At 39.2% G+C, this 13,032-nt stretch overlaps 1 protein-coding gene and 1 long non-coding RNA gene across 6 annotated transcripts in view; one reads left to right on the top strand and one right to left on the bottom strand.

Moving 5' to 3' along the window:
• Window positions 1-9,851, bottom strand: part of ZFAT (zinc finger and AT-hook domain containing) — a 317,588-nt gene extending 307,737 nt beyond the window's left edge. For 3 of the 5 annotated variants that reach the window (XM_057497719.1, XM_057497722.1, XM_036890560.2), the window contains exon 1: window positions 9,713-9,837. The gene's annotated coding sequence lies outside the window, so the exon portion shown is untranslated. Of the gene's footprint in view, window positions 1-7,772; window positions 7,902-9,712 lie in introns of all 5 variants that reach the window. The other 2 variants (XM_057497721.1, XM_036890562.2) reach the window with 2 other exon arrangements.
• Window positions 9,852-10,251: 400 nt separating this feature from the next.
• Window positions 10,252-13,032, top strand: part of LOC130682795 (uncharacterized) — a 109,861-nt gene continuing 107,080 nt past the window's right edge. The window contains exon 1 of the long non-coding RNA XR_008996119.1: window positions 10,252-10,347. This is a non-coding gene — a long non-coding RNA (uncharacterized LOC130682795). The remainder of the gene's footprint in view (window positions 10,348-13,032) is intronic.

The raw sequence follows: 13,032 nt of genomic DNA, 5'->3' as shown, positions 1-13,032 counted from the left end.
TCCAAACCTAATGTTAACAGACTGGGAAATATAATCCTACTACAGAGAGGACCCTAGTAGAGAAAAGCAACAAATACTGAACCATATACAATCTACCACAATGCTTCCCCAGTTGAAAGTGCTCAGTAACTGGCAGTAATTCTTTATACACGAGGCCATATAGTCTCAGGGCAGAGACTGTAACCTGCCTTGTAACTGAAGCACCAGCACCACAGTGCCGGCCACACAATAATAAAGGACAAGGTAAGTGCCTACTAAGTGAACAGTGGTAAGATGAGCATGGGATCCAGAATCAAAAAATCTGTGACAAAGTACATTATCTGTCAATTCCTGACTTAGGAGAAAGGCATTTTTCTCTCTGATTCTTGGAGGGATGTAGAGATTAAAGAAAAATACAAGTGAAAGCATCTTGGAACTGTGCTATTTTGTACAAATGTTACTTCATATCACCAGATAGTCAAATGCGATGAAATGTGGTAAGGACATACTTAAATTTTTACAGTAGTGCAATACATAGTCTTGCATTTACTTTCAAAGCATCAACTGGCAAATAAATGAGAAAGATTAGACTTCAAGCAATTCATATGAGAAAGAGATAAAGTTCTAGTTGAGCATAACATCAATATGATCAAAGGGTAATGTGGCTGCCAAAAAATGTAATGCAAATTTCAGGCTGCATTAATACAAGTACAATATCCAGATAATAGCTCCATTGTGTTCAGAAATGGTAAGACCACATCTGAAGTAGCCAGTTCAGTTCTAGGCACTGTATTTTAAGAGGTATGCTGACAGACTTTGTCATGAGTTCAGCAATGTGGATAGAGAAGGACTGTAAACCACGTCCTGTGCATATAGTTCAAGGATTACGGTTTTCCCTTACTGTGGTAAAAAGGACTCAAGTAGGACTTAACAGTCATTTTTAAATATTTTAAGAGTTATTGTGTGTAAAAAGGATAAGCTTCTCATATGTAGCCCTAGATTGCATGATGATCAAGTGAAAGTTAGAGCGGACATAGATCTAGCTCAATGGGAAGTTACTGTTAACAATTAGAAACTGTCCAAAACAAGGAAGGGTGGATGACAGCATGGCTGGGGATGCCACGGAAGAGACCAGAGTGGGTGTTATACAAATCTCACTCACTTCTCTATGTAAGCAAACATTTTTGAGGCATATCAATGCTAATAATAACAACAAGGAACAAGAACTGAGGTAAGAAGTAATGTAAGAAGTTGTTTGGCTTGTAATTTTAAGTTAGATAACATTAAACACAGACATAGTATCTTGGTTGTACAGAGGAAATAGGCTTAATCAAAATTGTATTTATTCTAGAAGTTGTTTTTCCTAGTATGACGTAACTCCTATAATTTCCAGGCAGGTGTAATGTATATTTTAAAAGTGCCTACAATGGCACTTAAGCAAAAGTATGCTAATATTAAACAAGTGTTGTAATTACTTATTATAATAAGAAAGAATAACCACTCTGTATGAAATATCTTGGAATACAAATTTCTTCTTCCCCTGCATTTTATTTTGCATCCAAAATGGGCACATTTAACAGGGTTTCACAGTACACAGGATTTTCCTAGTACTGTCACAAATTACACCCAACTTATTTCTCTCACTGCAGGCAAAAAATGAGTTTAAAAAACAGGTTCACTGGCTGATTAATTTTGTTTGTGCCTTTATGGAATAAATGTAAATTTATATTTTTAAAAATCTGTTCTTTTAAAAGTAAAGGAAATTTAAAACAAGCCAAAAAATGTAAAGGAAATATAAAAAGGAAAATAAATGAACACCTATCCTCTACTACGGAACATGAAGGATAGGACTCATTTGGAACAGGTTAAGGCTTGTTTAAGAACTTGTCACCAGATTCCTACTCGCTATTTCTCTCCCTCCTCTCTTGTGGGCACTAGCAAGAATCGCACAGGTCATGGGAACACAATGCTCTGCTGCAAAAATCAGAACATAGTTTCAGAATCTCCCATGTCAACCCATCTGACAGAAACAGTCTATATTCCACTGGGAGATGGGAGAATGAGTCAGTACCGAGATAACATAGTGGTCAGTTTAAAGAAATAGTAACTAACTAAAAATGTGAAGTTTCTTTTAAATTAGATGCTCATGTATTAAAGCAATTATTTTTCAATGATGGAAATGATGCACAATAAACACTTATTTGTTTAAATAAGTCACTAGAAATTAATTATCGCTAACATTTATTGAGTGTTTTCTGTGTGCCTGGCATTCTTTTAAGTGCTCAACATCAGGTATACCCCTCATCATGGCCACAAAGAGTAAGTAGTATTATCAACACCCTCATTTTTACAGATAAGAAAGAGGAGACCCAGAATGGTTAAAAAACTTGCACAAGATCACATAATATTGACAGGCAGGAAAGGGATACGAGTTCAGGCAAGGCAGCCCCAGGGCCCATTCTTTAACCTTCAGGGAAGGCTATTGCTATATTATATGTTTGGACATTTGAAGGTCTTTTTAAGTCTATTAGCTTTAATCGCATATGAAGACATTTTTCACTGGCAGTCAAGACTGTACAGAATTATTATTAAAATGCTTTCACAACCAACTTTTGGGATTACATAACTGAATCTATTACATCACTTCACTTAACCCACCAGTACTTAATCTAATTTTTCCAAATAATATATCCTTTGGCTTTATCATAGTTCATGATAAATACAACTGGGTGCCTTTTATATACTTAGTGAATGCTTCACACTATGTCAGTAAAAATACTTTCCACAGACTGGACCTAGGATGTTTTATTCAAGTGAATACGTATTAAAGTAATTCTACTACTTCTCAAATTCTCAATGCAATTATTCAACAGACTTTTGAATACTTAATAAATATCAAGTATAGTATAGATACAAAGATAAATCAGATGGTCTCTGCTGTCAAGTGAGGCCAGTTACAAAACAATGAAATGAGTGCTTTTAAAGGTGCTACGACTAAAGGTTCCAAGGCAACAGAGTTCCACCTTGCCTGGCAAGAGTGATGGAGTCCCACATGAAAAGGCATGGGGATGTACAAGGACATCTTCCTTTCAGGAACTATTAAGCAATTTAAGTAAGACTAGAGTACAGGGTTTACATGGAAAGCAAGTGAAACACTGATCATCAGACATGAAGAAGGAAGCCAGAGCTAAAGAAAAGTTATATTAAGTCATGATAAAAAGACCCAACCACTGCGAGGATTTAAGCACAACAGTGGGATGATCAAATATGCTAACAATAGTGATTATCACACTTCTTACTTTAAACAGAACTCTGACTCAAATGAAATCTTACACAAACTTGCACACTTAAAACTGATCAAAGTAAAACAACACTGGTTGAAATTGGAATGAACCTGCTTGACTTCTTCCAGAACCCTTTACAGATACAGTTTCAAAACCACTGCTTTGAAAGAAAATTAACATATCAACACAACTATGCTCTATTTACTTAGGGCCTCTCCAACATGGATTCTAACTTCTCAGGTACAAGGATTCATTGTTACAGTTTCTACTTAATTAAAGAACTAGGCAAATACTACTAGGTTTTTTTTTAATGACAAAACTTACAATAAAGAAAAAGGAAGATAAAAATTATCAGCTTTTTCCCTCTTCAGTTTAAACCATAATTGAAGTGACCACTTTCTAACTTAAAGGTTAGGATTTGGGTTGGAAAAATACTAGTATATTTATGGCCACAGAATATTCAAAACTGATGAAGTATTGGGAAATATGGGATGTATGACCGTAATTGGTATAATGTAATTTTTTTCAAGATTGGTATACTAGAATTTTAACAATGACTTTGTATCTGAAAATCCTTCTCCACCTATGACTTGAAATCTGTTCTCCCACCTTTTAAAATGTGGAGCTCTAAATGTGATTACTGAAAATGATCATCAGTGTGAAATTGCTTATCTTCCTCAGAGCCATCTAATATATTCCCAGCAATAATATGTAAAACTAATTAAAGATATACATATGCCTCTCCTGGCAATTCACTACTCTTGACTTTTCAGTGAGCAGTGCTAATAAAAAAGCAAGGTTACAATCTGAAGGAGAAGCTATATGATTATTTGACATTTTTTATAAAAATGATTATACTCACTTCACACAATCTAATCTTATCCCCACAATCCTCCTCCTCACCTTTAACCTCCCCACTCATCCCACTAACATTTGCATGGCACATAACCACTTAAAGAGTCTCAAAATTTTCTTATTTTAAAAAATCCCCTTTATTATAAAATCCCCTTTATAAATAGCTGATAAAAAACAAATGTTCAAAACAGTAGCACATATAAAGTGGTACAGAACAATGTCACTTTTCTCCATCAAATAAGACACTAGAAGAAAATGCCACGTTAGGCAACTTTATCATGCATTACAAGTTCTCTCATAGCATGTGGCTAAAGGCCAGCCATTGACAACTATTAAAAGTAGGAAGAGGAGAGAGAAGCATAAGATATAAATTAAATCCCTCAATATATCATTTGACCAATGTACAATACATTCACTCATGGGCATGTTTAAGAAATGGTCCTTAAACAGTCACGATATACATAATATGGGTGAGTGTAGTAACTACAATGTTGCTCATGTGAAACCTTTCTAAGATTGTATATCAATGATACCTTAATTTAAAAAAACAAAAACAAAAAAAAGTCATAATATAAATGTCATTATAAGGAAAATGCTATTTCCATATGATACTGTAAACTCAATCCAACACTGAGCATTCAACAGATCATTTCTGGGTAGTCTACGCTATGTTTTCAAAACTAGCCAACTATTTTGCTATAAACGTTTGCGATAAAGATAACTCTCTATATTATACTAAACATAGCTTACATCATATGCTCCAACTAAATTAGTACATTTTAAGGAAAGAACTCAGTAAATGACTCATTTCCACTTCTTTCAAATATAAAGTCTAAGGACTAGTGAATAATTATTAAGAACAAAATTTAAAGAAAAGCTTTTTATAAACAAAAATATACTTGAAAGTAATCCTAAAAATATATACAAAAAATCCTATATGTAAAATTATAAATCAAAACACCCAATATTGAATATTTGTATCATTGAACTATATATTCAACTAGAAGGTTCAGAATCAAATTTCCGTCTCATGCCCATTTAACAGCTAGTTCTTTGAAAAATATTCCACAGACGAATACATATTTTTTAATGACACTGTAGACCTATGTTGATTTTAATGACAAATAGTTAACTTAGAACAAATGGTCATAATAGTTAGAAATATTAAATTATACATAGTTTAATTGTCCCCACAGTAATATAAAAATATTCATAAATTATCTTAAGATAAATTTATATTTCAACTGTGAAAATTGCAATAACCATTCTATTTAGAATAACTTCTGATTAAACCATATTTGATAACTAAAATTTAAACATTCTCCTAGATGGAACAGCTGAGAGAGAATATATAGGGCAGTTTTTACAAGTGAACTTTCTATGGGTGCTATAGATAAGATGCTCCAGCCCTATAAACCAGCATGAACAGGGTATGGAAAATATAAACATGTAACAGTGAAAGAAAATGCAATTTACCCAATCATCTATAACTAAAACTGGATTCAGCCTTTATTTTAAAAACTTTAGCCCAAATTTCTGCAGATTACAAGGTCTAAAACTTTTAAATCCCATATAGTGGACTTACACATATACTATAAATATCAGGTAGTATTTTATGCTTAGGAAGTCTAGAAATTATTATTTAAAAATTAAATTTTACACAAAATATGTTGTATTACTGATTGTATTTTATAGAAAATTGAGAAAAGAAAAATGAAATGGTATTTTAGAAGGGATACTAAGTCAAATAATGAAATTGAGGACATAAATCAGCTGTAAGTTCCAATTAAAATTCCTAATAATTATCTCTATTCTCAAAGATCTTGGCACAAATATTCTAAAAACGTATTAGTCTACTTATTTATTTTGGCAAGTTAAAAAAATTTTTTTTTAAGTACTTGCCCTCATTAATGATAAATCCAAATAATGAATTTTACCTCACTATGCTCTATCAGCAATTCTTTGAGACAGTCCCTTGGGATTCAAGAAACAACTGAAACAATCTCTTTCAGTATCACATTGTTACTTTATTTTTACTCATTTGCTCAATAGAGGAACTAAGAGCCTATACTACCAAATCAATGGCATCATTCAAGCCGTTCCCTCAATTTTGACAATATTCAATTATGCTAGAGTGAATAAAACTGTGCCCATCATCCCAAAGCTGGGCTGTCCACCCATATTCAACATGAAAATAATTCCTTGCTTTCTACCTAATGCACAAATCAGAACAAGAAACTATTAAAAGACTCAAAAGATACTCTGAACACTTACATACCTGCATGATGAGCTCTTGTTCTTCAAATCCCTTCTCTAAGAATAAGACTTCTTGAAAATTGAGGGAAAAGATGGGTCAGTCTTCCAAAGACAGACATGAACAGTATAAATAAGTACATTTTATTATTTTTTAATAAAGTTTATGTCCAGTTCCTCTCTTGCCCCCTTATCCTAACATAAAGTTTGAGCTAACTGTGTAAGCAATTCTACTCATTTTAATGCATATTCCTTTTTCTTAACATCACCAAAGCAAAATGATTTCAGACTGAAAACTCCTCAAGTACTTCAATGCATCCTGTGATTCCAAATAAACTCAACTGCAGTAACAAAAAGAACAAGAAAAGTTCCTTTGAAAGTTTTTGAGTACATAGTCGTTTTTTTATCAACACAGAATTTTTCACAAGTGACCCAAATAGAATTATAGCTTAGAAAACAAGCCTTTAATTCTGAAGAATAAAATGCACCTAAAGAAAAAGTCAAGGTAATGGTTTTCACTGCATGTGGACTTTAGACCAAATCTATTTATTCTGATTTTCATGAAGTTTGAGTATAACCACTTTTTGGTCTATGCTGCAGGGCCACCGTCCTAGTGAGAATACCTTACAACAAGGTGCTTTTGATACCTCAGTATAACTAAACCACCTTGGATGTGATTCCAGACAAACCTGGCCATAAAACTTTGGAATTTTAATTAGGTTTCAATGTACTCCTTAAATGGTACAGCACAAATCAGATGGCAATTTTTCCTTCAGTTAAAACATCAATAGGCAGTGTATAAGTGGAACAACTTTGAATTTAAGAAGCCCATATATATTAACTTTGCCCCAAACACTTTTGGGAAAGGGACAACTCAAGGAACACACTGATAAACCTTACATTATGCTCCAAATCTGTTCCTGAATTGTTGTATGCCAAATGATTTTTCATAAATCAAATCACATTTTATAAGTACCATATAAAAGGGATTATCTGAAGGTACCTTTCAGTGAAACTTTTTGTTAATGTATAGAATTCTCATATAACTAACCACTACTTAATTTGTTTTGTAATCTTACATTGTAAATATCACTGTTCGTAAAGTAGAGCACAACTTTCATAAGCCAAATTCATTCCAACATTATTGCCCTTCTCCCTAATCCCCAAGTTTTAAAAATGTCACCCAAAAAACCAGCTGTTCATTTGTGGTAGGATATATAAGCGATAATTGCAAAGTGGAAAAAAGAAAATTTTTAAAAAGTAAAACAGCAATGACTCCAAAAAGAGGTCAATTTTTCACGGCTCTTTTTAGCCATGATCACAAAAAATGCCCAATAAAAATGATTTTTAAAATATCAAGATATGCTTATCTCAAATCACTTCCCCACATATCTTTATCACCTGGAGTAAACTGGTCAGGAACTGTTTATTTCCATGAACACATGACCTCCACAGTGGCACCAAGGTCAATGAGACCTACAGGAGGGGGATATGCTGAGTAAGTGCTGATTTGCCCAATTCTACAGGTCCCTTTAAAAAGAGAAGAAAAATAAAAATAAAAATTTATTTATATATTACCGGAAATGTTTTAGGCTGTACCATTCAAGTACTCCAGTATAGGACTGTATACAGACATAAGTCAATAACTGCCAATGAGAGTGAGATGTAAAAGGTGGCGTCAGGGTACAGAACCCGGTACAGAAATTGCTGCACAGAAAGAATTAACAAGATCTCCAACTGAATAATCCTCCCTTACATTTTGTACTTAAACCCTTGGTACCCTGGTTGTATGCCGCGACGACTCAATTTCGTAAGTGAGGGTTCTCTGTGGACAGAACTTTTCGAAAGGCCCATAATCAACAGAAGCAGCACCCACATGTCAGAAACGCTTAAGTAAGGGGCAAGTTTGCATGTGCTGAGCCTGCCAGTTAACATCAAATTCACCAGATGTCCTGGCTGTTCACTTGTAAGACTCCTTCAGCTGTCACAATCCTAACCTATCACAAACCAGAAGTTTTTCTGGATGAGATTTAAATTTTAAAACACATTACCCACTTGGTAAAACCTGTTTAAATTACATTTACATTCAAAATATCCTTATCAATTTCAAACTACTGTATTTATTAGAAACTTCCAAACAACTTTCAAATATGAAAAAAAAAACATATATCAGAGCTAGCACCTGGTAGTTTAAAAGTGATCTGGTGGAGGGCAGTTATAAATGTGGGTAATTCATTCTATCGTTGAGTAAATAGGCAGCATGCATTATAATAGTGGAAAATTTAAGAGGAAAAAACTCAGCCAAAGCACTCGTTATTCACCATCAGCGGAGTACTGGCTGGCAGCTGGCTTCCAAGTTACTTTCAGGAAAGCTCCTGATTGGTGGGTGGCACTGGGTCAATGTGATTACTTAACCCTGGCAGTGTAACTAAACTCCACTTTGATGGTTTCCAACGCTTATTACAAAAAGGCGACTGCTCGAGCATATCAAGTACTCTAAGAGTCCTATTTTTCTCCCACGGAACACTGAGCTTGACACCTGCAACTCATCAAACATTACCTTGATTAGGGGCCTTAAGTTCTGGATGTATTATTTTTAAAGTCCACTAGGCATAGATTCAGTTGGAATGGTGGTATGTTAAGATTTACCCATTTCCTGCATACACAGGGAAGAATTCATGACCATTCGAGCAGTTCCTTCTCTTCCAAGTAACTTTTTTTTTTTTTTATCATTTAGTCCTAAAATAACCACAGGCAACAAACACCAAACACTGGCATGGCAACGTCCACACATCGTGCCCCAGTGCTACCCGCAAACAGATTTGTTCATTATCTGGTCCCAATCCAGACGGGTCCTCCCGGTCCCTACCCCTTCCGTCCGGTCCTGCCTGGCTTCCCCGAGTTTTGTTGTAAAATCTGCCACTTTCGCTAGAAGGGCACAAGCGAGGCGCCTGGTCCCAAGGGCAGAGTTTCTGCCAACTGCCGGCAAACATTTCCCGAAAGCTTCAGCGGGCCCCCGCGCACACCTGACCGGGCCCGCGCCCCCTACCGCACTTCGCCGAGCCCCGAGGAGGGCCCACCTGCTTCCAGCGCCTGTCAGCCGCCCGGGCCGCCCTGCCAACTCCCACCCGGCGGCCGCACGCCCAACCCCGAGCCCCTCACCATTCCGGAGCCCGACCCTGAGGGGCAGGGGCGCCAAAAAAGGCCTCTGCCAGGCGGACCCCGCAACGCCCCCCAGAGGCCGGGTCCGAGCGCCTGTCAGCGCCCCCGGGAAGGGTCAGCAGGGGGCTCAGCTCTCCCCTATCCTCTCTTGACATCCCCTCCCTCCCCGCTGCACTCACCTGGCGGGCTCTCGCCGAGGGGTTGGGCGAAGGAGTCGGGGGTCGCGCGATGAAACGGCCCGCCGGCCGCAGCCCCTACCCGCCAGCGCCCGCGCCCATCCGTCGCGCGCGCCGGGAGCGCCTCGGGGGGAGGGGACGCGGGGACGCGCGAGCGCCGTGGGGAGGGGTACTGGGGCGGGGGCAGGGGGAGCTGCGAGAGAAGCAGCTCGGCGGCGTCGGCGGAAAGAAAGCAGCCTCCGCCGCGTCCGTCATGGCGCGCGGCGACGGCAGCGGCGGCGGATCCCTCCGGCCTCCCCGCTCCCTCGCCTTTAGTTTGACCTTTCCCTCCAGTGTGTCTGAGGGAGAGCGGTGCGCGCGCGTGTGCATGTCTCTGTGTGTGCACGCGCGCGAGCGCGCGGGGAAAGGGGCCGGTTCGCTCCCGGACGCCTGACGTCACTGCCATGGCAACGGATGCCCCTCCCCTCTCCCGTTTCCTGCCCCCGCCCTCTCTGCACATTCCCGGGCCTCACGTGCTCACTCACACGCACGCACGCACGCACGCTCGTAGCGCGCGCGCCGGGAACGCTGGTGGGAGGTGGGCGGGGGGATGTAGGTCATCGAGCCTCTGCGTTGTCTCTCTGAATTCCGCCAATCCGGTAAGGAGGAGATGTGGGCGGGGCGGGCTCGGTTGCCGGAGCGGAGTGAAAAATTTCCCGGGGTTCACGAAAACCTTACCCAGCGACTGAGCATGCCCGGTGGTGAAAGGGGCACGTTACCCGGGAGCTCAGAGGAGGAGAAAGAGGCGGTTGGGTAGTTGAGGGAAGGGAGGCCGGGGCCCAGTGTAGGGGAAGTTAACTGGCATCGAACTGCACAGTCAGGCAACCATTGCAGTCTGGCTACGCCGCTATTGCTGTGTTAACTTAAACACTCTGAACTTTAATGTCCTGAGTAAAATGGAGTTTGATGATTAAAAGACAACGTGGAAAACGCGTCACCAGTCACATGGTAGACCCTAAATAGCTGTTAGTATGGAGCCTACAACTTCCTTATTTTACAAATGGGAAACAGGACGGAGACATTAAAGATGAAAAGATTTTCGGTGTCAGGTAGTGGCCTGGACCCAGGCTTCCATTTCAATACTGTCCTACATGGCCTACCCTCAGGGGAAGTTGGCGGGGGTGGGGGGTGGGGGATTTCAGGAAAATCTGTGAAGAGCTTCCTTGGCTACCTGTGGATCCCTTCTTACCCACAGCCCCCCTCCCATCCCTCAAAAGGTTTAGAACAATGGAAATAAGGGCTGGACCTCCTTGGGGCAACCGTGAGAGGGCACTGGGTTCTCGATTTGCACCTGAACAAACGAAACTCCGCTTTCCTCACTTCACTTGGGGACACCTAAGTTTCTTCTAAAGTTTTGAAGTATAAACACAGTAGCACGGAGCTCCAGGTCCTCACGATTTCTAGCTAAACGAGGAAAGATCATTAACCCATATTTACCCAGTGTCCACCCACCAAGTAGACAAGAATGCATTTCCATCCCACAAGGAGCCTGTGACCTCTGTGCTGTGTAGGCACTTATGATTCAGATGCACTCATTGTTCCTCAAACTTGTGCTTCCAGCCCCTTCCTCTAACTTAGCTTTTATTTAAAAATTAAGGTATCATTGATACACAGGCTTTATGAAGGTTTCACAAGAAAAACAATGTGGTTACAACATACACCCATATTATCGAGTCCCCCTCATGCCAGCCCCATTGCAGTCATTGTCCATCAGTGTAGTAAGATGCCACAGAATTCCTACTTGTCTTCTCTATGCTACACTGTCTTCCCTGTGACCTCCCCCACACCATGTGTACTAATTTAATCATAATACCCTTCAATCTCCTCCCTCCCCACCCGCCCTCCCCAACCCCTCCCCTTTGGTAACCACTAGTCCCTTCTTGGAGTCTGTGAGTCTGTTGCTGTTTTGTCCCTTCAGTTTTGTTTCCCTATTATACTCCACAAATGAGGAAAATCATTTGGTATTTGTCTTACTCTGCCCGACTTATTTCACTGAGCATAATACCCTCTAGCTCCATCCATGTTATTGCAAATGGTACGTTTTGTTTCTAAAGAATGAATATTCCATTCTGTATATGTACCACCTCTTCTTTAACCATTCATGTATTGATGGACTCTTAAGGTTGCTTCCATATCTTGGCTATTGTAAACAGTGTTGCGATAAACATAGGGGTGCATATGTCTTTTTGAATCTGAGTTGTTTTCTTCAGGTGAATTCCTAGGAGTGGAATTCCCGGGTCAAATGGTATTTCTATTTTTAGTTTTTTGAGGAACCTCCATATTGCTTTCCACAATGGTTGAACTAGTTTACGTTCCAACCAGCAGTGTAGGAGGCTTCCCCTTTCTCTGCATCCTCGCCAGCATTTGTTGTTCCTAGTCTTTTGGATGTTGGCCATCCTAACTGGTATGAGATGGTATCTCATTGTGGTTTTAATTTGCTTTTCCCTGATAATACTGATGTGGAACATCTTCATGTGCCTGTTGGCCATCTGAATTTGTTCTTTGGAAAATTGTCTGTTCAGATGCTTTGCCCATTTTTTTATTGGGTTATTTTCTTTTTGGATGTTGAGGCATGAGAGCTCTTTATACATTTGGGATGTTAACCCCTTATTGGATATGTCATTTACAAATATATTGTAGGATACCTTTTTGTTCTGCTAATGGTGTCCTTTGCTGTAAATAAGCATTTTAGCTTGATGTAGTCCCATTCTTTCATTTTCGATTTTGTTTCCCTTGCCAGAGGAAATGCATTCAGGAAGAAGTTGCTCATGTTTATATTCAAGAGATTTTTGCTTATGTTTTCGTCTGAGAGTTTTATGGTTTCATGACTTACATTCAAGTCTTTGATCCATTTTGAGTTTACTTTTGTGTATGGGGTTAGATAATAATCCAGTTTCATTCTCTTGAATGTAGCCGTCCAGTTTTGTCAAAAACCGGTTGTTGAAGAGGCTGTCATTTCTGTATTGTATATCCATGGCTCCGTTATTGTATATTAATTGATCGTATAGCTTGGGTTTATATCTGGGCTTTCTAGTCTGTTCCATTAGTCTGTGGGTCTGTTCTTGTGCCAGTACCAAATTGTCTTGATTACTGTGGCTTTGTAGTAGAGCTTGAAGTCTGGGAGTGTAATCCCCCCTGCTTTATTCTTCCTACCCAGGATTGCTTTGGCTATTTGGGATCTTTTGTGGTTCCATATGAATTTTAGAACTATTTTCTCTAGTTTGTTGAATAATGCTGTGGATATTTTGATAGGGATTGCATTGAATTTGTAGATTGCTTTAGGC

This window comes from Manis pentadactyla, chromosome 3, assembly GCF_030020395.1.
Source record: "Manis pentadactyla isolate mManPen7 chromosome 3, mManPen7.hap1, whole genome shotgun sequence".
In the NCBI taxonomy this organism is placed as follows: Eukaryota; Metazoa; Chordata; class Mammalia; order Pholidota; family Manidae; genus Manis; species Manis pentadactyla.
The sequence above is the reverse complement of the archived record's forward strand: the minus strand, read 5'-3'. Positions and strand labels throughout refer to the sequence as shown.